Below are 24,637 nucleotides of genomic sequence, written 5' to 3' on the forward strand. Positions count from 1 at the left end.
CAGAACAGGCAGACTGACTGAAATACACTGCTGAGGGGAGCAGCAGGCGAGAGAGAAGAGGTCTGCCTCACCATGTGGGTTTCTCCCTGGCTGGCCAGGGATTGAACCCACGCTGCAGAGGCTGTGGATTGCTTTATAGTGTGGTGCTTAACCACTTGTGCCACCAGGGAGGCCCTCTTAAGGCCACATTTAAACAAGTATTTTCAAAATTTTTGTACATGTTCTTCAGTCCTAAATGTTCCTTTCCAGAAGCCAGCTCTTTATATAGCACTTTGGTATTTCTAATATGTCCTCTTTTTAGCTACTCTGAAAAAAACACATTTTTAAAGACTCCTCCAAAAAGTTACTCAGGTTCCAAAAAGCTACTCACCAGGCTCAATTTGAGAACCTGGTTATTTTGCCTTCGGCAAAAGGAATTTGTGGCCACTATAAACTAAAGACAAATTTGGAGATGAGAAGAGGACTGGGGGGCTATGAGAGAAGTAGATTCAGCCCACTCCCATACCCCGTACCCTTACTTCTACATTATTGTAATTAGCAGAGAAAACCTTAGGTGGAGCCAACAGCTACTCAAGAAATACCCAGTGCATTCAGGCAAGGCCTGTGGGGTTCCCCACAGCAGCTGACTGCTTCACAAGGAGGGAGAGTGCCAGGGAATACCTCCTCCCCATAAAAAGAAAGAAAGAAAATGCCTCCTTATCATGACTTATAGAATTGAGGAAATTCCACAGTGAGCTGTTTCCAGTAAAGAACTTCCAGAGGGTTAAAGAGCAGACTCCCCAGAGAGGGGCTGCCAGGGAGAAGTAACATTATCCAACTCTCTCGTCATTTAATCACACTTGTATTGTTACCTCACTGCTGGGCATATTTTGTCTTCCTAACTAGATTAGGGGCTGCCCTAAAGTCAGCGGGGCCTTACATTTCTTGTGGGACAAACTCAGGGACCTAGTATAGAGCAATACATTAGAAATTGTGCAATAATAATTGAACACATGAACCAACACAGCATCTTAGAGCAAATGAGTTTTCAGGTCCTTTCCTGCCAGACTGTTTGCAATGGGAGACTGAGCAAAGCAGCCAAGGGGCAAAGAGGACTAATAATGAGTAGTTTACTAATGTCTTCATTTCCCTGGACTGAACCTGAGGGAAGCTAAGCAAGTTCAGATTCTAATCCCACTATTAATAACCTTCAATTAATTGAAATCCTCCCTCCTCCCTGCCTCAGCTTTTAGGGAAAAAAAAAAAAAAAAACACAGCAAAAAACAATGGGGGTGTTTGATGCTTCTCACTGACCAGGTATAAATCCATAGGTATAAATTCACCCAACCTCCTAAAGCCTCTCCATCAATGTTTCTGAAAAAGCATTCCAAGAAAACTACTTGCAGATGCCACATTGACCAACTGTAGGATCCTCCCCTACTAGAGGTTCACAATGAACATGGAAGTTACAAAGGCTCCAAAAAGTCATTCATTTTTTAAAAGATTTATTTATTTATATACAAGAACTCGGGTACAGGCCAGAGGTGGGGGGGTTGGAGAAAGGATTCACCAGAGACAAAGTGGGGAACAGAACAAGCAGACTGACTGAAATACACTGCTGAGGGGAGCAACGGGCTAGTCAGGAGAGGTCCGCTGTGTCACGTGGTCACCTCCCTGGCAGGGGATCGAACCCGTGCTACAGTGCCTGCAGATAGCTTCATAGTGCTATGTCTTAACCTTTTGTGTCACTAGGAAGGCCCTCCAAGAAGTCATTCAATAAAGGAGCTTCTTTTACCCTCCTGGCCCCAGTACCTCAACCTCTTGCAAGGAACAGCTGATAACATTTGTGGAATGAACTTGAAACATTACTTTCCACCATGTGGAAGAACGATACTCATTTGGCTTTACATCTGTGGGTGTAATCATTGATCAACATCTTTCATGGAGTCTATTCTCTAAATTGTTTTCTAATATTATTTGATTTATTGAACCAAAAGGATGCTCTTAAGGAAGTGCAGAGTAAAACTTACTAGAAGATACTATTTCTACAAATTGGATTAGAAAAATTCCACTTGACAACATATATGCTAAGACTACAGGGGCAGAACATACTCATACATTGCAAGTAGGAGGACAAAATTATCCAAGCCCTAGAGACAGAAACTACAAATGATTACCTGTTAACCAAGCAATTCCATTCTGGGAGTTTATCCTGGAGATGCACCTGGAGATGTAAAATATGATATATGTTCAAGGTTATTTATTGATATGTTATAATGACAAAATATTGGAAGTATTTAAAGTGTCATCGGGGACTGTTTAAATAACTATGGTTTATTCACACAATAGAATAATATGCAGTAGGAAAAAATAAGGAAAATAGGAAGCACTCTGTCTGGATGTGGACAGATATCCAGGAGATAGTATAAAATGAAAAAAAGGAAGTTGCAGAAGTTGTATATATTATATTTTGCTACTTTTATGTAATAAGGGGGCAGGTAAGAAGAAATGTTCATCAGAAAATGGAATATTATTCAGCACTAAAAAGAACTAAACTATCAAGTCATGAAGGAAACTTGAGTACTTATTTCAACTTGGAAGAAGCCAGTCTGAAAAGGTTACATGCTGTATAATTCAAATAATTTTATAAAAGGCAAAATTATGGAAACAATAAAAATATCAGTGGTAACCAGGAGTTGGAGAGTAGGAGAAGGATGAAAGACAGAGCACAGAGGATTTTTTAGGGCAGTGAAAATACTCTGTATCATACTATGATGTGGGATACACTATAGTATACAATAGAATGTGCACACCAAGAGTGAACTATTTCCCTGCTGTGAGAAATATCTGCATCTTCCTCTCAATTTTGCCAAGAACCTGAAACTGCTCTAAAACAGTCTTTAAAAAAAAAAAAAGAATAATCATATTTGTTTGGTTTGTATAAGGAAAAAATGTAACTACACACATGAAACCAATGAAAGTTGTTACCGATAGGGCAGCGGGGGATGGTCTAGTAATAGCATTGCACTTCTCCTCAACCCTGTCTTCCATGAAAACAGAGAAGGTTAAAAAAATCTCCCAGCTCTTTTATTCTGGGAAATAGCAAAGGAGCACCCTGCTGTCTGAAAGAAGACTTGTCCTCATCCTTCCTCATGACTCCCATAAGACTGTGGATGACACCCATGTTTGTCTGCCTCCTTTCTTTTCTTTTTTAAGTATTTATTTTTGTGTAGAGAACTAAGGTATAGGCCAGAGGTGTGGGGGTGGGGATGGAGTAGGAGGATTCACCAGAGACAGAGTGGGGAGAAGAACAGGTGGCTTTACTGAGATACACTGCTAAGGGGAGCAGCAGGCGAGACAGGAGAGGTCAGCTGCGCCATGTGGATTGGCTCCCTGGCAGGGGATGAAATTTAGGCCTTAGTGGTAATATTGTGATAGCGCTGAAACTTAATTCCTATGCCACCAGGGAGGCCCCCTCCTTATTTTTTTTTGAGACACTCTTCATTAATGAACATTCTCCCTACTATAATATCTGTTATAAACTCATCTTTTTCATTGTATGGTGCATTTTTTCTTTTTTTACAACAGGCATAGGAGTAGGGGTGGGAGATTTCTCTGGGTAAACCTCTTTATATCATCTTGATTTTCAAATCATTTGATTGCATTGTCTACATAAAGAATTGCAATTTTAGTTAAAGTGTTGCTGTCCTCTGGTGTCTATTTTTTAAACTATGACTGATAAAATTCCCTACATGAAGTCTACGATCTCACTTCTTACCTCCAAAACAAAGGAATGACTTTTCTTTTTTCTCCCTCCATGTATCCCAACCTGTGGGTTCTTTCTCCTTCCCCATCATTTTCATTAATGTTTTTGAAGCCTGAGTCTATCTGTACCCTATGAATGCTCTTCCTCCTAGCTTACTGCAACTTGGATGTGGTGACCTTGCTTTGATGACAGCCCCTTGAAGGCATAACCATTCCTGGAGCAAAACTGGATCCCTGAGTGATTCTGAGGAGCAAAGATACACTGAAAATATGTACCATTCACACTGAGACTTTACATGAAAGAAGAAGAAAAATTTACTGTGTGGCTCAACTTTATCCAAGTGAACAGTTTCTTTTTAAAAAATTAAAAGCCATGTGCTATATAATCTCTAAACTTCACAGGGCTAAATTACATGAATCAAAGCTTAATTTGGGCACTGTGAAAAATAATAGCAGCATTACAGCACAGCTGAATTTATAGAGTGTATCACTGGGCCTAGCTGTGGTGCATTTGCTACTATATGGCTAAAAGGTAAGACCTGGATTTTGGGGTCAGTCGAAAATCCAATTCCCTGACCCTGATCCTTACTACCTGTGACCTTGGGCAAATTGCTTAAGTCGTCTGAGCCTGACTTCCTTATTTATAAAATTTAGATATACTAGTAGCAGTTTCACAATGGAAGATAATCCAGGAGAAGGTCTTGTCTAAGAATATATGATCAATAACGCGTAGTTGTTTTTGATCATTGTTGTTAATGTGAATTGATAGGATGACTTTTGTTAAGAATATAAACCCCAACTATTATATTTAGACAAATATTTGGACAAACCCCAACTTTTTATTTGGACAAATTTTATCCAAATTCTTATTTTCTGCTTTACAGCATCATTGTAAAGAATTAACAGCAGAAAAGCACTACAATGGTTTGAAATCACTGCAAAGTAAAGTGAAGAGATCAGTGGTTCCCCTACCTCATTGCCCTAGGGCATGCTGCCCCTGGTTCTGGCTTGGGGCAAGAACATGGGGTCCCATGGGGCCAGTTCCAGCACCTTGGCTCCCTCCAGCTGCAGGCAGTAGAGAGAATCATGAATTTGGTGACTGCCCCCGGAAAGGCATAGAATGTACTGACCAGGTATGAGCTATGAGTTGATTGGTAAATGGTCCAATCACACTTGGAGGCGGGAGATCCTGAGAGAGGATACAAGGCAGGGCAGGGGTCAGCTGGGGTGTAGGATGCTCGCTCTCACTGACACTTTGACTCTGGATTGCTGGGCTCAGAAGACAGACCCTGGGGTTTGGACTGTCACTGAATCTCTGAGTCTGCCTGAGAAGGACACTGTTCCTGACTCCTGAAGGAAGAAGAAAGGAGCAACCAGCAGCTGAACTCCAAAGGAAGAAGAAAGGCTGAAAAGCTTCATAGAGAAGCCAAAGGCCTGCCCCTGGCCTGCCTCTGATACCACCTGGAAGGAGCCCCTGGCTTGGGCTTGGTGTCTCAAAGAGCTGTTTGTCAGTGGTAGGCCAACCACTCACAAAGAGCTGTAAGGCTAGTGGCTAGATGACTGTCACTACTGGCCAGTACTGTTAAACACTGTTTATGGGTGACCGCACTCTGTCCAGGTCACCTCTGAAAGCTTTTAACTGTTTCGATTGTCAGCACTGCCTCCCGGTACTGCTGCCTCCATTGCTGCCTGGTCCAGTGTCTGGTGCTTGGTCCAGTGTCCATCCAACCTTCATATTATGACTGTGAGTGCCTGGAGCATTAGTTCAGCAGTGCCACCTGTGAGCACCTCCAGCTGCAGTGAGTTGGATCCTGGCCTGCTGCTTGCCAGCGGCATGAGCTACAGACCCTTGGTGGGACAGTGGCATCTTGGATCAGCAACCTCTTACTTAGGACTTCCGGACACTGGACACTCTGGGGTGAGATAACTGGCCATGTGTGGCCTTTGGAACTCTTTGTTTTCTGTTTGTAAGTAAACCCCTTGTTCCCTGAGCCCAAGTACTCGTGAGTGCGTGAGAGTGAAGAACCCACAGACAGTGACCTGTCATCTATTGGACACTGTTCTCAGATAACTACAGCCCCTTTATAGGCCTTGCTATAGTACTGCTTCCGGTCTCTCTTTTCCTGGGAACACAGGAGGACTAGACTTCCCAGCTCTCTTGCAATAGTGAGACCTCATGACTAGTTCCCACTGACAGGCAGAAAAAAATTAAAGTAATGTATGTGATATCTGGGCAGGGTATTTTCAGAGTGGATGTAAATTTCCCCTGGTTTTTTGTCTCCTAAAGACACAGATTGAGGCAGTAATATCGCAAGTGATGGAACCCCCATGGACCTGAGCCCTTGAAGGAGCAAGTTCAGTCTGCACCCTCCCCTTCCCACTCATTCACATGGGCCTGTGGGTGAGACACCAAACTTGTTGCATTGGCATTGACTATACTATCACACAACCTATCAATTTTTTAATATAGTAGATAATGGCCATGTAACTTTAACAGGAAGAGTACTTCAAAGTTTGAATTAAATTGAAAGGCTAAAAGCACCCACTATCTGTCTACTTGTGATGGGTGCTAACTGGAAATTTCCATGACTAAAATTCCTGAAGGTGATTTATTTTTTCTTTACTGTTATTTTTTAAAAAGATTTATTCATTCATGCGCACAAGAACTGGGGCACAGGCCAGAGGTGCAGGGGGTGAAAGAATCCACCAAGAGACAGAGTGGGGAACAGAACATGCAGACTGACTGAAATACACTGCTGAGGGGAGCAGCAAGCGAGACAGGAGAGGTCTGCTGCGCCATGTGGGTTGCTCCCTGGCCGGCTGGAGATTGAACTCGTGCTGCAGAGGCTGCGGATTGCTTCATAGTGCTTTGCTTAACTGCTTGCACCAACAGTGAGGCCCCCTGAAGGTGATTTACTGATTGATTTTTAAATTGTACGATTTTTTTAAAATTGAGGTACAATACTGTATGTAAATTTTTAAATTGGTTTTCAACACTGTATGATTTAGGGAACGAGGTTCACACTTCTTCAGATTATGCGTCACACCAGCGCCTAAGGATCAATAATCTTCTATCATAGTTCCTTGGGTTGCTACCCCCTTTGCCCCACACCCTCACCTTCCTATTTGGTCCTAAGGTGATTTAAAACATAGAAAGATTCCAGAAGCAGCTCCTGTCCCAAGACTTCCTGCCTCTGCCCATGCAGGCATCTCTTTTAACAAAGCTGTCCCTTCCGGATGCAGCTCCCTGCCTGTGATAGGCAGGTGTTTCTTTTCACAGACCTTTTTTCTCTTTGCAAAACAGGAGTGGCAGCTGTCTCCACCTGTGGCTATGCAGGTGCCTCCTTTATTCTCCTATTCCTAATAAATAAACCTGTTCTTTTAAGATGTAAAAAAGAAAGATTCCAAGAGGCTCTGTGACTACAGCTTCTAGGACTCTGGGCTCAAGGATCTGGATTCTTTCATCTTTCCATCATCCTTGATTTGCTGGATATCCTCTCATGGTTCCAAGATGACTGCTATAGTCCAGCCAGCTCATGAAGATAACAATATATAGGGATAGGAAATGGAAAGTTTTCTTTCCTGAATTTCCTTTTCATTGATAAGGAGAACCTTCCATAGAAACCCCCAATGGGCCATATGAACCCAGTGAGTAATTTCTTATATGCCTAAACCTAAATCAATTCATGGTTATGTAAATGGGATTATCAAAATATTTTATTTTTATTTATTTTTTTAAAGAACAGAGTACTTTTTTTTTTAAAGATTTATTTATGCACACAAAAGCTGGGGTACAGGCCAGAGGTGTGTGTAGGGGGGGTGAGAGGATTTACCAGAGACAGAGTGGGGAAAAGAACAGGCAGATTGACTGAAATACATTGGTCAGGGGAGCAGCAGGCAAGTCAGGAAAGGTCTGCTGCACCATGTGGGTTGCTTCCTGGCCGGGGATTGAACTTGTGCTGCAGTGGCTGCAGCCAGCTTCATACGTTGCATTTTAACCCCTTGCGCCACAGGGAGGCCCCCAAAATTATTTTAGATAATTCATCCATGTACGGCTATGGAAAGGCATATTCTTCCCTAAAGCACAAGGTTACCTGATATCTATACACAATTGTGGTTCTATTAGACACCTGACAAGTGTCTGCCATACCCACTATTGTTACTCAACATTTTGGAAGTTCTAGTAAATAAACTAAGACCAAAAACAAAAAGAAATGAAATAATCATCATCACAATAATAGCAAATACTTATATAGACTTACCATGAGTAATGTATGTTCTAAGATACACAGATGACAGGTAGATTCATTTAATTATTATAGCAACCCTATAATGAGGGAACCACATTAAACCCTTTTATAAATGAGGCAACTATGGGCCAGAAAAATTAGCCTGCCCAAAATAAGAAGTGAAGGCAGGATTTGAACCTAGGCAGTATGACATTAGAGTCGGAGTATTCTTAACCACCCTCCAATAAAAAATAAATGCATTTTTAACAAATCATCTCAATATACTCAGTAAAAAAAAAAAAAAACTAATAGATTTTCTTTTTTTTAATTTTAAGATTTATTTATTTATGCATACAAGAGCTGGGATACAGGCCAGGGATGCGGGGGGTGGGGGGGGGGCGGTGAGAGGATCCACCAGAGACAGAATGGGGAACAGAACAGGCAGACTGACTGAAACACACTGCTGAGGGGAGCAGTGGGAGAGACAGGAGAGGTCTGCTGAGCCATGTGGGTTTCTCCCTGGCCAGCTGGGGATGGAACTCATGCTGCAGAGGTTGCGGATTGCCCCACAGTGCTGTGCCCAATCCTTGCGCCACCAGGGAGGCCCTATAATAGATTTTCTTTACTAAAAATAACCAGTAAGAGCAACTCTATTTACAATAGCTAAGCATTGGAAACAGCCCAAATGCCCAAAAATAGATGACTGGATCAAGAAGATGTGGTACATATACACCATGGAATGTTACTCAGCATTCAAAAAAGATAAACACATGCAATTTGCAGCAACATGGATGGCGCTGGAAGGGATCATGCTCAGCGAAATAAGCCAGAAAGAAAAAGAAAAATACCGGATGGTCTCACTCATAGCAGGAATCTAGAAAACTTAAATAAGGGACCAGGAAAATGAATAACTATAAGAAAGTGAAAATCAAAATCAACAAAAAACTATGAACCAGAGACACTTTTTGGCGGGTGGGGTGCGGGAGGGGAGGGATTGGGGTCAGAATGGGGGGGTTGCAATTGTATGGGGAATATAAAAATAAAATTTATTATTTAAAAAAAAAGTAAAGCTGAAGGACAAATTGGAAATAAAATAAAATAAAATAAAATAAACCAGTAAGAACTGGATAAAGGGAAAACACTTCATTCATAGTAGTGAAATAATTTTAAGTTATGTTTTAATAAATTTAGCATAAAATGTTTGAGACCTATATGAAGAAAATGAGATAATTTTATTAAAATAAGATCTCAAAAAAAAAAAAAAGATCTCAAGGCCTCCCTGGTGCGCGAGGGGTTAAGACGCAACACTATGAAGCTATCCGCAGCCACTGCAGCACAAGTTCAATCCCCGGCCAGGGAGATACTCACATGGCGCAGTAGACCTCTCCAGTCTCACCCACTGCTCCCCTCAGCAGTGTATTTCAGTCAATCTTCCTATTCTGTTCCCCACTCTGTCTCTGGTGAATGCTCTCACTCACCACAGCTCTGGCCTGTACCCCAGTTCTTATGTGCATTAATAAATAAATCTTTAAAAAAAAATCTCAACCGGGCCTCCCTGGAGGCGCAAGGGATTAAGCACCACACTAGGAAGCAATCCGCAGCCTCTGCAGCACGAGTTCAATCCCCAGGTGGCCAGGGAGCAACCCACATGGCAAAGCAGACTTCTCTGTCTCGCCTGCTGCTCCCCTCAGCAGCGTTCTATTCATCTGCCTGTTCTATTCCCCTTTCTCTTTCTGGTGAATCCTCTTACCCCTGCATCTCTGGCTTGTGCCCCAATTCTTGTATGCATAAATAAATAAATCTTTTAAAAAAAACAAAACTCAACATGGCCTTAGATGGAAGCATTTATTACCATAAAATGTCAACCATTTGGTATTAATATATATTCATACTAACAGTGGTTTAAACAATGAAAAATCTTATTTTTCCCTAGGTAAAAGTGGGGCATGTGCTCTGCAGTGTCTGCATCCAGTCAGCTGGAAAAGGGTGGGGAAGTGGAAGGGAAGAGCCTACTTTTTCCTTTCAAGGACTGTCTAAGGTTCCGTCCCTGGGAAACAGACTACAAGACAGATTGACAGCAAGGCATTTATATGGGAGTGATCTTGGGATCAATATCTATGGAAAAAAATGTTGGGCAAAGAGCAAAGAGAATTGTGATGTAATTAAAACAGACTTCAGCCACGATTTCTGGGAGTTTTATACCCTCAACGTCCCTTTAGAATTGATTCCCCTTAAAGCAAGGGGTCTGGTACACCACCACTCATTAGATACAGGCTGTCCCAGATAAAGGGGAGCAATCTTTTTTCATTTTAAGATTTATTTATGCATACAGGATCTGGGGTACAGGCCAGAGGCATGGGGGGTGAGAGGATTCACCAGAGACAGAGTGGGAACAGAACAGGAGATTGTCTGAAATATACTGCTGAGGGGAACAGCAGGCAACACAGGAGAGGTCTGCTGTGCCGTGTGGGTAGCTCCCTGGTCAGGGATCGAACTCATGCTGCAGAGGCTTCATAGTGCTGAGTCTTAACCCCTTTTGCCATCAGGGAGGCCCCTCACAGGGAACAATCTTAGGTGAGTTACCTCTCTGCCACTGATGGCAATTCTTGATGTAGGATGCAGCTGAGAGCCAGTGATTCAGGGAATGGATGTTCATTCTGAGGAACCCCGGGGGAAGTGCCCCTCAACTTTACTAAAAAAGAGGACCTGGAGGTTACATATACTACTCTTAATAATATCTCACCGGCTAGAACTTAGCCACATGGCCACTTTTACCTGTAGGTTGGGAATGAAGTCTTTTTCTGAGGAGTTATGTGCCTAGCCAAAACCTCTATCCCTAAGGAAGGAGGGAGAATAAATAGTAAAAGTGAACTACAAGTTTCTATAAGATTTCTCAAAACTGATGTAATAAGCACTTATAAAACAATTACAACAATTAGAATCTCCAATAATTTTTCTCTTTTTTTCTTTGGAGCTGAGTGAACAGAACTTAAGGTTTGTATGTGAAAATAAATATCCAAGAAGAGCCAAGGATGTTATGAAAAAATAATGTGGGAGACATGCTTTTTCAGATATTAAAAAATTCCAAAAGTCTGAAATTAGAATCATATGATTTTGGCATGGGAATAGACAGTTAAGTCATTGAAACAAAATAGAGGATCCAGAAATAGATTCAAAACAAGACTGCTATCCATTTGGTTTACATGATATTCCCTACAGCAGAGATTTACTAACAACATCTGTGCTGAGCAGTCTGTGCGCATGCTGTTTTAATTGTTTATATTTTGAATACACCACTGGTTCCAGTACACATTTAGTCTATGCAAAAGTGGTACTTCAATTCAGCAGTATTGCTGACAAACACCTAGCTACATATATGGTAGAATAAAAAGTGAGAATGGTACTTATACTATATAAACATGAATAGCAGATGGATTTCGATTTAAATGTGAAAAATATAACAATGAAAATTTTGCCTCAGACATTGAAAGGCTTTTTAGCATGAAACCCAAGCTGTAAGAATAAGAGAGAATTAATATTCAAGAATAAAAAATGTATGCAGTGTGGAAAAAATACAAGCAAATTCAATAGACAGATAAGGAAAATTATTTCTAGCACATGAGAACAATGAAGAGTTAAGAGTTTCACCATAGGAAAAAATAAGAAAAAGATAATAGAAAATGGACAAATGATGTAAATCGGCAATTCATAAGAGTAAATCCAAGACAGCCACTAAACAGAGATATGTCAAGATGCTTGCTTATCTCAGGGGTTGCAAATTAAAGTAACAATGAAATTTCCCTTTACAGACAGTAAATTGGCAAAAATAAAAAGAGAGACAACAACTATTGTTTTCAGGAATCTGAAGAAAGGCACACTCATGCATTGCTTGTAGAAATGTGAACTGTTTAGTAAAATGGAACTTTGGAAAAACAAAATTAAAATTTACATGTCCTCTTCCTAGCAATTCCACTCATAAGAAGAACTTTCTCATTTATTTTTTAAATATTTTATTTATTTTTGCACAGATGCAGGGGTGAGAGGATTCACCAGAGGCAGAGTGGGGAGCTGAACAGGTGGATCTACTAAAGTACACTGCTGAGGGGAGCAGCAGGTGAGACAGGAGAGGTCTGCTGTGCCATGTTGGGTAGCTCCCTGGCCTGGGATGGAACTCGGGCCCTCATGATGATAGTGCTGAGACTTAACCCCTAGGCCACCAGGGAGTCCCAACTTTCTCATTTAAATAAAAGTACCAAACTACAGAAATTTGTTTTTTGGAATTGAAGTTACAAGATGGGGAGGGGGTATACAGAGAGGAGGAAGGAAAGAGATTAGGGTGGAGGGCTGGTGTGGGGGTGTGGTATGGTTATGTGCATCTGAGGCCATGCGATCCTATACCTTTGAACCACATACAGTGTTGCAAACCAGTGTTATCTCTAAATTAAAAATAAATAAATCTTTAAAAAAATAAATAAAAGTACCAGTATAAAGGGATATACATATCAGAATGTTAATTTCCATCCTTGTTTGCCATTGGAATACACTTTAAAATTAAACACAATGGAAAAATTATGCAGCCATTAAAAAAAAGAATGAGGGGCCTCTCCTGGTGGAGCAGGCAGTTGAGCGTAGCGCTGTGAAGCTGTCTGCAGCCTCTGCAGTGCTGGTTCAATCCCGGCCGGCTGGCAAGGGAACCACATGGCACAGCAGACCTCTGCTGTCATGCCCGCTGCTCCCCTCAGCAGTGTACTTCGGTCCTTCTGCCTGTTCTGTTCCCCGCTCTGGCTCTGGTGAATTCTCTTACTCTCTTGAGCATCTGGCCTGTACCCTGGTTCTGTAACAGGGTGGTCCCCAGGAAAGGGGGAGTTTCCCTGCCCCACCCAAGGGAGGGTGGAGCTGAGCAGGAAGAGGAGAAGCTGCAGAAGAGACTGAGGAAGGAAGGAAGCAGGATGGAGCCAGGAGACCTGGAGGAGGTGCATGGAGCCTAGAGACATGTGAAGAAACTGCACTTGTCCTTTGGTCGTGGACTGGGTGACACAGATGTGTATGAGACCCATGGGGAGGTGACAATGGCAGCTTTTATCTTGATGTTGATTTTGCTCTTTTCCTTCCGGGCTTGTCTGGTTGTTTCTGACCCTTTTCTGTGGGTCCCCCCTGGAAGATGCTTTAGACTTGTGGCAGGCTTTGGGGCCTTGTTCTGGGCCAGTCCCATTTGGATGGAGTTTTACCCACGAGGGGATGGGTAACTTTGGGTGCTTCATTTAGAAACTAGACTCTTTGCCTTACCTGTATTGTTTCCTAGTTTTATTAAAGTTCCTTCCCATTAAAGTCTCATATGTTTTGTGTTGATGCGGCGAATGGCAGAACCCATTTAGAATAGGCAGGTTTGCGGGGTTTGGGCTGCCCCTCTCCCTGTCCTATAACAGATTTTGTATAAATCTGTTATATTTTGTATAAATAAATAAATAAATAAATCTTAAAAAAAAAAGAATGAGTTAGAACTACACCAGTTTTCTCACAGAGTTTCATGACCTCCTTTAGATGAGACAGGTGGGGCCTCCCTGGTGGCGCAGCTCCCTGTCCAGCAGGGGATCACTGCAGAGGCTGCGAATAGCTTCTCAGTGCTGTGCTTAACCCCTTGAGCCACCAGGGAGGCCCCACACAATATTGTTAAAAAACTTAAGTACCAGGGCCTTCCTGGTGGCTCAGGGGTTAAAGACTCAATGCTGGGCCTCCCTGGTGGCATAAGGGTTAAGATGCAATCTATGAAGCTAACTGCAGCCACTGCAGCACGAGTTCAATTCCCAGCCAGCCAGGGAGCAACCCTCATGGCGCAGCAGACCTCTCCTGACTTGCCCGCTGCTCCCCTCAGCAGTGTATTTCAGTCAGTCTCCCTGTTCTGTTCCCCACTCTGTCTCTGGTGAATCCTCTCACCCCCTGCATTTCTTCCCTATACTCCAGCTCTTGTATGCATAAATAAATAAATCTTTAAAAAAATAAAAATAAAGTCTCAGTGCTATCAAGCCTCTGCAACACAAGTTCAATCCCTGGCCAGGAAGCTACCCACATGGCACAGCAGACCTTTCCTGTGTCCCTTGCTGCTCCCCTCAGCAGTGTATTTCAGTAGATCTGTCTGTTCTGCTACCACTCTGTCTCTGGTGAATTCTCTCACCTCCCCCATACCTCTGGCCTACACCTCAGTTCTTGTATACATAAATAAATAAAAATAAAGCTTAAAAAAAAACCTTCAGTACCACATGAGAAGCGCTATCTATAATTTACATAATTTTATATTATTTACATAAATTTGTAAATATGTGAAATAGATATGTGAAATGCATATAAATACAGTCAGCACAATATTAACAGCGATCATCTGAGGGTGATGGGATTTCAGGTCATTTTTTTACTTTGTACTTTATATATGTGCATATTGTTTTTTAGTGTTTTTTTTTTTTTTTTTTAATTTTCTAGAGGCATGTCTTATTTATTTATTTATTTATTATTTGTTTGGTTTATACATGCACTGGGTACAGTCAGAAGCGTGGGAGGGTGAGAGAATTCACCAGAGCCAGAGCGGGGAGCAGAACAGGCAAAAGGACCGAAGTACACTGCTGAGGGGAGCAGCGGGCGGCAGGAGAGGTCTGCGCGCCATGTGGGACCCGCCTCCGGTGGCCAGGGAGCAGCCGGGGATCGAACCGGCTGCAGAGGCTGCGGGCAGCTTCGCAACCCAGCGCTCAACCGCTGCGCCACCGGGGAGGCCCTGTTTTTTAGTTTTTAAAAAATGCATTTTATAAATCAGAAAAACATAAAATGACTTTCATTCTGAGTAATAAGTGAATAAATGAAAATCTCCAAGAAATGTATAATTAAATTAGATATTAATTCAGAATTTAAAATGTTCTCACAGAAATAATAAATCTCTTAGTTTATTTAAATTTGATTTAAAACACGAAAAATATTTACGTATCTCTAAGTTTTCCCCCCAATTTTCTACATCATAATAAAATGTAGTAAAAGCCTTAGTTAATTTGACCGAAGTTTCTATTAAAAAAGAGGGAATTTTTTTCACTGATTCAAAATAACATTTGTTAAAAGATTTATTTTCTTTCCATACTTTTAATGAAATCCTAAGATTTGTCTTTCGTCATTGATATCAACAGATATCCTTATATCCTAGATTTCTCCTCACATTTGGAGACCTGCTATCTAAAAAATTTATTTTCTCACCCTCCTTCCTTGAATTTTTACTGTGTTGTAATCAAATAGTATGACACATTTACTGTGAGATCACATGCCTTTCTATGGCCTCAACACAAAGAATTTATATGTTTTCAGTTATTACCTGGTTATGAGTTCATTCATAGGTATATGAAACTTCAGTGAACAATGTTTATAAAAGAAAAGGTAAATCGTAACTGAAAAAAATTCTGCCCCTTTAACTAAAAAGTGGTATTATAGAGAACGGACAGTTAGCAAAGAAAGCACTCTCAGAAAAAACCCTTGAGTGATTAGAAAGAGCAAGCTCCTACAGGGCTTCACACAGCCTTACCAGATACCAAAGCCACATTTTTTCTTGTCTGACTCTCCCCTGGGTTTCCACATTCCAGCCCTCTTGCCATCATCTACCCACTCATCCTTTTCTTTCTTCTTTGACTGAAACACCTTCTTGGTTGTTTTGAGTATTGTGTTCCAGTAACTTTTTTTTTTTAAGATTTATTTTATTTATCCACATAAGAGCTGGGGTGTGGCCCAGAGTGAGAGGATTCACCAGAGACAGAGCGGGGAGCAGAACAGGCAGATCTACTAAAATACACTGCTGAGGGGAGCAGCCAGCAAGACAGAAGAGGTCTGCTGCACCAAGTGGGTTAGTCCACGTTGGGGGAGGGGGTTGAACAGGCGGATCAAACTCTTGTAGCCACAGTGGCTGGTGACATCTTGATAGCCCTCAGACTTAAACCCCTGTGCCATCAGGGAGGCCCTGTGTTCCAGTAACTTTTCTTTCACAATGAGTGATATATTAGTTTCTAGTTTTAATGGTTTCTCTCGTCAGTGCTTCCCAACCCGTTGCTGAAAGAACTGTGGAAATCCAAAGTTAGTCTTGCTTCTATGGCTATCTGACTCATTTTGCTTCAGTGATGCAACAGGTAAACAAACAATGGTTGCTGATGATTAAGATAAGCTAAGGATTTGCATATGACTTAAAGAGGCAAAGAACTATCATCTATCTTCCCTTAACAAAAATGTTATTCAAAGGGCTTTCTGTTGTGACTGGGTATTAGACTTCTTCAAATCAGAGAATCTGTTTTGCTGTTTTCGAGAATTCCGCTTGCTCTATGCAGTTTCCTTATTGACTAGGCTATCAGGCTTTCCAGAGGGTCTTATCTGCAAGCTGCAGCAGTCACTGAGGGAGCTGCCAAACAGGTTGAGTGGGATTACACAGCTGCCTGAGAGCTGGAGGCCGGGCTGGGTGAGCTCCCAGCTTTCTCCTTTCAAGGCCTGCAGGCTTTGACCTGTAAATAGGTGTCTGAACAGGGTCTAATCTGTCACACAAATATGCCTTAGCAAAAGTGGTAATGCCCCTTATTACCTGGCTTAGCAGCAATCCCAAGACATATATTTAGAGAGGTGCTTGTGTAAATTGCTATACTTGATGCTATGCCTGGTATTTCTATTATACCACCTCTTAAGAGATGATATAATGATTCAAATTTTATTTATAGTTGCCAGTGGGAACAAGGCCCTCCCTATAACCCTAGCTCTCTAGAGCAACCTTAAAATAACAAACCAGGGCCTCCCTGGTGGCGCAAGGGGTAAAGACTCAATCTATGAAGCTGTCTGCAGCCTCTGCAGCAGGAGTTCGATCCCCCGCCAGGGAGCAACCTACATGGTGAAGCAGACCTCTCCTGTCTCACCCGCTGCTCCACTCAGCAGTGTATTTCAGTCAGTCTGCCTGTTCAGTTCCCCGCTCTGTCTCTGGTGAATCCTCTCCCCCGCAACCCTCACACCTCTGGCCTATACCCCAGTTCTTATATGCATAAATAAATAAATAAATAAATCTTAAAAAAAAATAAACTAGCATGTGCACTTGATAGCTGTCCTTCACACTGAACTTGTTATAGGGCAGGGAGAGGGGCAGCCCAAACCCCGCAAACCTGCCTATTCTAAATGGGTTCTGCCATCCGCCACATCAACACAAAACATATGAGACTTTAATGGGAAGGAACTTTAATAAAAACTAGGAAACAATACAGGTAAGGCAAAGAGTCTAGTTCCTAAATCAAGAACCCAAAGTTACCCGTCCCCTCATGGGTAAAAGTCCATCCAAATGGGATTGGCCCAGAGAAAGGCCCCAAAACCTGCCACAAGTCTAAAGCACCTTCCAGGGGGGACCCACAGAAAAGGGTCAGAAACAACCAGACAAGCCCGGAAGGAAAAGAGCAAAATCAACATCAAGATAAAAGCTGCCGGGCCTCCCCGGTGGCGCAGCGGTTGAGCACTGGGTTGCGAAGCTGCCCGCACCTCTGCAGTGCCGGTTCGATCCCCGGCTGCTCCCCGGCCACCGGAGGAGGGTCCCACATGGTGTGCAGACCTCTCCTGCCGCCCGCTGCTCCCCTCAGCAGTGTACTTCAGTCCTTCTGCCTGCTCTGCTCCCCACTCTGGCTCTGGTGAATTCTCTCACCCTCCCGCGCTTCTGACTGTACCCAGTCCTTGTATAAATAAAAAATAATAAAATCTTTAAAAAAAAAAAAAAGATAAAAGCTGCCATTGTCACCTCCCCATGGGTCTCACCCACATCTGTGTCACCCAGTCCATGACCAAAAGACAAGCGCAGTTTCTTCACGTGTCTCTAGGCTCCACGCGCCTCCTCCAGGGCTCCTTCTGGCTCCATCCTGCTTCCTTCCTCAGTCTCTTCTGCAGCTTCTCCTCTTCCTGCTCAGCTCCACCCTCCCTTGGGTGGGGCAGGGAACCTCCCCCTTTCCTGGGGACCACCCTGTTACAAACTCAGGCGTCCTTTTCTTGGGGATTGGAAATGACTTTTACCATCTCTGCCTGTCATGCTTTATGATCTAAATGATGAGGTTTTTGGAGTGCTGGGTCCTTGGGTTCGCTCTGGGAAAGGTTTCACCAGAGCTCTCATTTCAGTGACACGCGGCTAGTTTCCTAGGCAAGTTTCTCCACAAGACAGAGACATATTTAAAGGGCAGGTTTATTAGGGAAGGGATAAAAAAGTTAAAGACACTTGCATAGACACAGGCGGGCAGGAAGAACTGTCCCAGAGGGACAGGTTTGCTGAGAGAGGCCTGTGTGGTTGTAGGCAGGTGGCCTTGACAGGTCACAGGCAGGCAGGAGGCTGCTGCCCTGCAGAGGGAGAGAGTTGGTGAAAAGAGGCACAGGTGGGCAGACAGGGTGCTGCCTGGAGCCTATGCAGAAACTGCACTGATATAGTCTTCTCTTTGGGAGGGAGCTCACTCCTCTGTGGAGTGGCCTGATTGTTCCTAATGTTGGGTAACTAGGCAAAGCCAGGAAGGAACCAGAGATTCCAGGGTGGGCTCAATCTCCATATCTTTACCCTCAGGTCTGAGCTCTACTCCCTATAGCAGTCTGATCCTGCTTGGGTCTCAAGCCTTGTATAAGGCACTGGTGCCTAAGGGTCACGACCTCTACAGCTAGGTTAATGGTCATGTTATTTCACTCGACCCCCACCTCCTTGTGAGTCAGGTTCTGGTCTTGGGGCACCTTCTTTCCAGTCTTTCTATTCTTGTCCTCCATCATCAATCTTCTGTTAAAGGACAGATGTTAATTTTATATTTTTTTCTCTATAGTTCATAGAGAAGTGTTTTAAATTTGAGAAAATAAAGCTCTCTAAAACTGGAATGAACTATATTCATGATTGAAAAGCAAATTCCAAGCTAGGATTGGCACTTTTATTCCTAAACTGGAGACAGATTGGATAAAAAAATTTGAAAGTACTATCAAAATGTAAGTTATTATTATGAAGGCCATTTTTAACAGACTATTTTGGAAAAACAGTAATTAAAAGAAAGATAAGGACTTTATTCAATAAATATTGTAAATATATTTAATATCTCTAGTAGTTAGAGCTTTCTAACCACAAAAGCCCTTATCAGAATAACATTCCTCTTTTGAAGTGGGAAGGAATAACTGTATCATTCTGTTCCACCAGCTCAAGTCTCAGCTCATTATCACCAATGATAGAAACTATTAAAACATCATCTCCCTTAATGTGCATTCCAGTGACTATTTATTAGCATTAATATTCTACAAAACAAAGTAGAAGTTACATATACAGCTTTTTTTAAAAAAAAAAAGATTTATTTATTTATGCATATAAGAGCTGGGGTGTAGGCCAGAGGTGCAGGGGGCTGAGCAGACTCACCAGAGACAGAGTGGGTAACAGAACAGGGGGTTGACTGAAATACACTGATGAGGAGAACAGGGGGCAAAACAGGAGATGTCTGCTAGCCATGTGGGTCACCTCCCTGGCTGGGAATCAAACATGCCACAGTAGCTGCAGATAGCTTCACAGTGCTGATGCTTAACTCGTGTGCCACCAGGGAGACCCCTTTTGAATCAATTTTTTTTTTAAAGATTTATTTATTTATGCATACAAGAACTGGGATACAGGTCAGAGGTGTGTGTGGAGGGGGTGAGAGGTTTCACCAGGGACAGAGTGGGGAACAGAACAGGGAGATCTACTGTAATACACTGCTGAGGGGAGCAGCGAGTGAGTCAGGAGAGGTCTTCTGCACCATATGTGTAGCTCCCCGGCTGGGGATGGAACTCATGCTGCAGTAGCTGCAGATAGTCTCATAGGTTGTGTCTCGACCCTTGCGCCACCAGGGAGGGCCCTTGAATCAATTTTTAAGCCTTAGTCTGATTTATGTTTATTTGTAGACCACTGCCTCTTAACTTCACTCTTTGTCATTTACCCATTCATTCACTCATTCACCATCTATTGCCCAGGTGCCTTGCTCTGAGGATAAGAAAAAATATTTGAGTTGAAATATGAAGAATATTGGGTTCTACATGTGTTTAATCCCTACCCCTATGGAATTTATATCGTGGTTAGAGAGATAGATAGTAAACAAGTAAAATATATTAATAAAGAATTATTGGGGCCTCCCTGGTGGCACAGGGGTTAAGGTCTCAGTGCTAAGCCACTGTAACTTGAGCTGGATCCCCAGCCAGGGAGCTAAAACACACATGGCAGCAGCAGACCTCTCCTGTCTCACCAGCTGCTCCCCTCAGCAGTATAATTCAGTAGATCCACCTCTTCTGTTCCCCACTCTGTCTCTGGTGAATCTTCTCTCCCTCATACCTCTGGCCTGCACCCCAGTTCTTGCATGCATAAATAAATAAAAATAAATATTTTTTAAAAATAAAAACAAAGAAATATTAATTATATATATTATATATTAATATAATTACTGTTTTGTGATATTTGTATTGACTCAAGACTCCTTATTGCAGTGACATTTGGGCTGAGACCAGAAGGATGAGCAAGAGGAATGCTTGTGCAAAGTCTCTGAGCAGAAAATGCTTTTCAGATCTGAGCAATATAAAGGTGACCCGCATGGCTAGAGAGTGGGGGACAGAGTGTTGTGAGGTGAGGGTGGAAGGTAGAAGTCATATCCTGCAGGCCCTTGTAGGCTAAGGAAGGAAGTCTGGAATATATTCTGTGAGCAATAAGATCCTGAAGGGCTTAAGGAGGGGAGGGTCAGATGAATGCAAAGGGAAGATGCATTTAGGGTCAGGCATAAAAAATGTGGAGATGTGGAAAAGAATGGCAAATTTGGTAAAATTCAGGAAATTTTAGAATTTTAGAATTAAATTTTAGAATTAAAATTCCACATTTAGAATTTTGTATAGAATTGGATATGACTACATGAAGCAGTTTTCTGCACCAAAATTCTGTCTCAAATTAAGTACAAAATCTTGAAACATTGCACTATGCCTATAAAAACCATGGGTATTTTTGAAATTTAGTTCTTTTGTTCAGAGGACATGACTAAATGAACCAAGTTGGAAACTTTTACCCATTGCTTATCTTTCAAAGGCCACAAAGAATATCATTCCCTTCCTTTCTTTTGACCACAAGTGATCAGAAATCACTAGCAATCCTTCTTATTTTATTTTATTTTATTTTATTTTATTTTAAAAGGAACTCTTGGTCTTTATTTTATTTATTTATTTATTTATTTATTTATACAAGCACTGGGTACAGTCAGAAGCGCGGGAGGGTGAGAGAATTCACCAGAGCCAGAGCAGGGAGCAGAACAGGCAGAAGGAGCGAAGTACACTGCTGAGGGGAGCAGCGGGCGGCAGGAGAGGCCTGCGCGCCATGTGGGACCCTCCTCCAGTGGCCGGGGAGCAGCAGGGGATCGAACCAGCTGCGGCAGCTTCGCAACCCAGCGCTCAACCTCTGCGCCACCGGGGAGGCCCAATCCTTCTTATTTTATTGGTGAGAAATGTCTGCCTCTATAAAGCATGCAAGAGATTATTTGTGGTGAAAATGTCCACTTCTGTGTGTGCTAACTGCAGTGCCAGGATGAAGTTTTACATTTCTAGGATGTTTGGAGAGAAAACCATTGCATTTTTTCTAAAAACCTATCATTAAATTATGAGTTCAAGTTCAGCTTTTGTACTTGCTGTTGCTCATCTTGTTAATGTTGGTGAATACTTGCTCCACATCTTCCCAACGGGAGGTTTCTGATGGACTCTTCATTGGTTGTCTTTTTAGTTATAACTCATCTTCCTAATTCCCACGTGCTTTTCTGTCTGGCCTGCATTTGACCTCATAAACTAGTTTTCTTGGATCTTTTAGCATACCAAACTCTCTGTTTCTCCCAGAGAAGTTTTGGAATGTTTACATGAAGAATTAGTTTATAGTCTGGGCCATTCTTTTGTTAACATAATGCTAAGGAATGAAATCTGTGCTTCCCTTCAGCCTTGACAGTTCTTGGCAGCAACTGCTACTTATTTCTTTGTGATTTCCATTTGGGGAAAAAGCACTCACTTATTTTGTTATGCATAGCTTTGACTCAGACATTCCTCCTGATAGGGTATTAAACCCCTTATTCCATTTCCTTTTACCCAGAAAATAACCCCACATTCTAATTGAAGCAGACCCCTTGGTATTCCCACACAGTCTGTGTTTTCCCACCTCTGTGCCTTTCTTCATTCCACCAGTTGTTCCACTGGCAGGGATGCATTTCCATTCATTTCTATCCAGCCAACATTCGCGTCCTGCCTCCTTTGCCAAGTCTTCCCTCACCCATGTAAATCAGAAGTCTTCGTTTAATTTCTCATTGGGCATTTTCTCCAAGAACATCAATGACTTGGTTTAGATTTCCTGAAGACAATAGCCAAAAGCCAAAAGAACATTTGATAAGCTGAGGGTAAAGACTGTGGTTAGAGTGGGGAGAAAACCAATCTGGTGTTTGGGGAAGAAGTTGGGTATAAAGGGAAAACAGGCTCTGGAATCAAATGAATGTCTTTATTGTAGATTTTAAAAGTAACTTCATATTTTATAGTTCTAACTGTAATTGTAATAATTCTGTGGGCCTGGGTGAGTTACTTTCCGTTCTTGAGCTTCAGATTTCTCCTCTGTAAAGTAAGGGTAGTAAGTCCTAATTCTCAGAGAGTGTAGGTAATGAGTCTTATTTTTCAGAGTTACGGGAAATAAATAAGATGATAAGATGATATTTGATTTAGTGCTTGGCACAAAAGTATGTCCATAAGTTCTAGTTCTCCTCCATTAAGTTCCATATGGGAAGAGAAGCAAGCAATTGGTCTATATTTCCTACTAGCAGATAGAAACTCAGGTGAGTTTCCAGTAGGTAAAAGGTTGAAATCAAAGTAGATCAGCAAGTAGGAGAAGGGTAAAAATACTTGCAAGTTGCAGATTGTGGGGGAAAGCCCTGTTGAGGGGAAAGCATCCAGTCCATTCTGCCAGTTACTTTCATTGAAGAAATGAAGCAAGAGCAACAGAAATGGGCCTCCCTGATGGCGCAGCGGTTGAGCGCTGTGTTGTGAAGCTGCCCGCAGCCTCTGCAGCGCCGGTTAGATCCCAGGCCGCTGGGTGAGGGTCCAGACCTCTCCTGCCACGCCCACTGCTCCACTCAGCAATGTACTTCGTCACTCTGCCTGTTCTGTTCCCCTCTCTGTCTCTGGTGAATTCTCTCACCCTCCTGCACTTCTGACTGTACCCAGTGCTTGTATAAATAAATAAATTAATTTTAAAAAAAAGCAACAGAAATGGTATATATCTGGGTATATATAATAGATTGTTCTTTTCCTCTTGTTTTTGTTTTTTAAAGATTTATTTATTTATGCATACAAGAGCTGGGGTATAGGCCAGAGGTGTGGGGGTGAGAAGATTTACCAGAGACAGAGTGGGAAACAGAACAGACAGATTGACTGATACACTGCTGAGGAGAGCAGCAGGTGGCAGGAGAGGTCTGCGTGCCATGTGGGACCCTCCTCCAGTGGCCAGGGAGCCAGGGATCAAACTGGCGCTGCAGAGGCTGCAGGCAGCTTCGCAACCCAGTGCTCAACCGCTACGCCACCGGGGAGGCCCTATCAAAATATTTTTGATGGTGGAGAGCCAAAGCTATAACATTTTCTTATGGGGTTTCTGATGGAGTTTCAATATATAAATATAAGAATTAAGGTGATTATAAAAGAAGGAGCCCCCCAATGGCACAAGGAGTTAAGATGCAGCACTACGAAGCTGTGCCACCAGGGAGGCCCAATAAAATAAATCTTAAAAAAAATTCTTGGGCCTCCCTGGTGGTGCAGGTGGTTGAGCGCTGCACTGTAAAGCTGTTTGCAGCCTCTGCAGTGCATGTTCAATCCCGGACGGCCAGCAAGAGTCCAACATGGCATGGCAGGCCTCTCCTGTCTCGCCCGCTGCTCCCCTTAGCAGTGTGTTTCATAAGTCTGCCTGTCCTGTTCCCTGCTCTGTCTCTGGTGAATCCTCTCACCCTCCCGTGCCTCTGGCCTGTACCCCAGCACTTGCATAAATGAAAAAAATAAATCTTTAAAAAAAAAAATCTTAACAAAGGCCTCTCTGGTGGTGCAGGGGTTAAAGTCTCAGAGCTATCAAGCTATCACCTGAGGCCTGAGTTCTATCCCTGGCCAGGGCACTAACCCACATGGCATTGCAGACCTCTCCTGTCTGCCCACTGCTCCCCTCAGCAGTATATTTCAGTCAATCTGCCTGTTCTGTTCCCTACTCTATCTCTGGTGAATCCTCCCACTTCCCCCCCACCCCTGCACCTCTGGCTTGTACCCCAGTTCTTGTATACATAAATAAATAAATCTTTAAAAGAAAAAAAAAAGAGGTTGGAGTCAGCAGCAGATTGATGGCTTGGTTACTATGAAGGACCCTATAGTGAGAAAAAAAGGGAATGTTCCAAAAATCCACAGATCTAGCACCTTCACGGTTGAAAGTTGTAGGATGAAGGAATATGAGAGAATTATCTGACTACAGCCTTATATCTACAGTGGTACTTTTAGGATAAGAGATTCAAATAAACTTTGGTCATCCATCTTCCCAAACACAGAAAGCTCTAGCTAAATTAGCCCTATAAGATTTAGGAATTGCTTTAAAATTATGCACCATGTTTCCCCTTTAT

General features: G+C 42.5%; 1 protein-coding gene across 1 annotated transcript in view; it reads right to left on the bottom strand.

The window, feature by feature from the left end:
• Positions 1-164: 164 nt before the first annotated feature.
• Positions 165-24,637, bottom strand: part of DNAI3 (dynein axonemal intermediate chain 3) — a 149,807-nt gene continuing 125,334 nt past the window's right edge. The window contains exon 24 of the mRNA XM_054690865.1: positions 165-174. The gene's annotated coding sequence lies outside the window, so the exon portion shown is untranslated. The remainder of the gene's footprint in view (positions 175-24,637) is intronic.

Source organism: Talpa occidentalis, unplaced genomic scaffold (assembly GCF_014898055.3).
Source record: "Talpa occidentalis isolate TD23 unplaced genomic scaffold, MPIMG_talOcc4v2.1 talOcc4.9, whole genome shotgun sequence".
Lineage (NCBI taxonomy): Eukaryota > Metazoa > Chordata > Mammalia > Eulipotyphla > Talpidae > Talpa > Talpa occidentalis.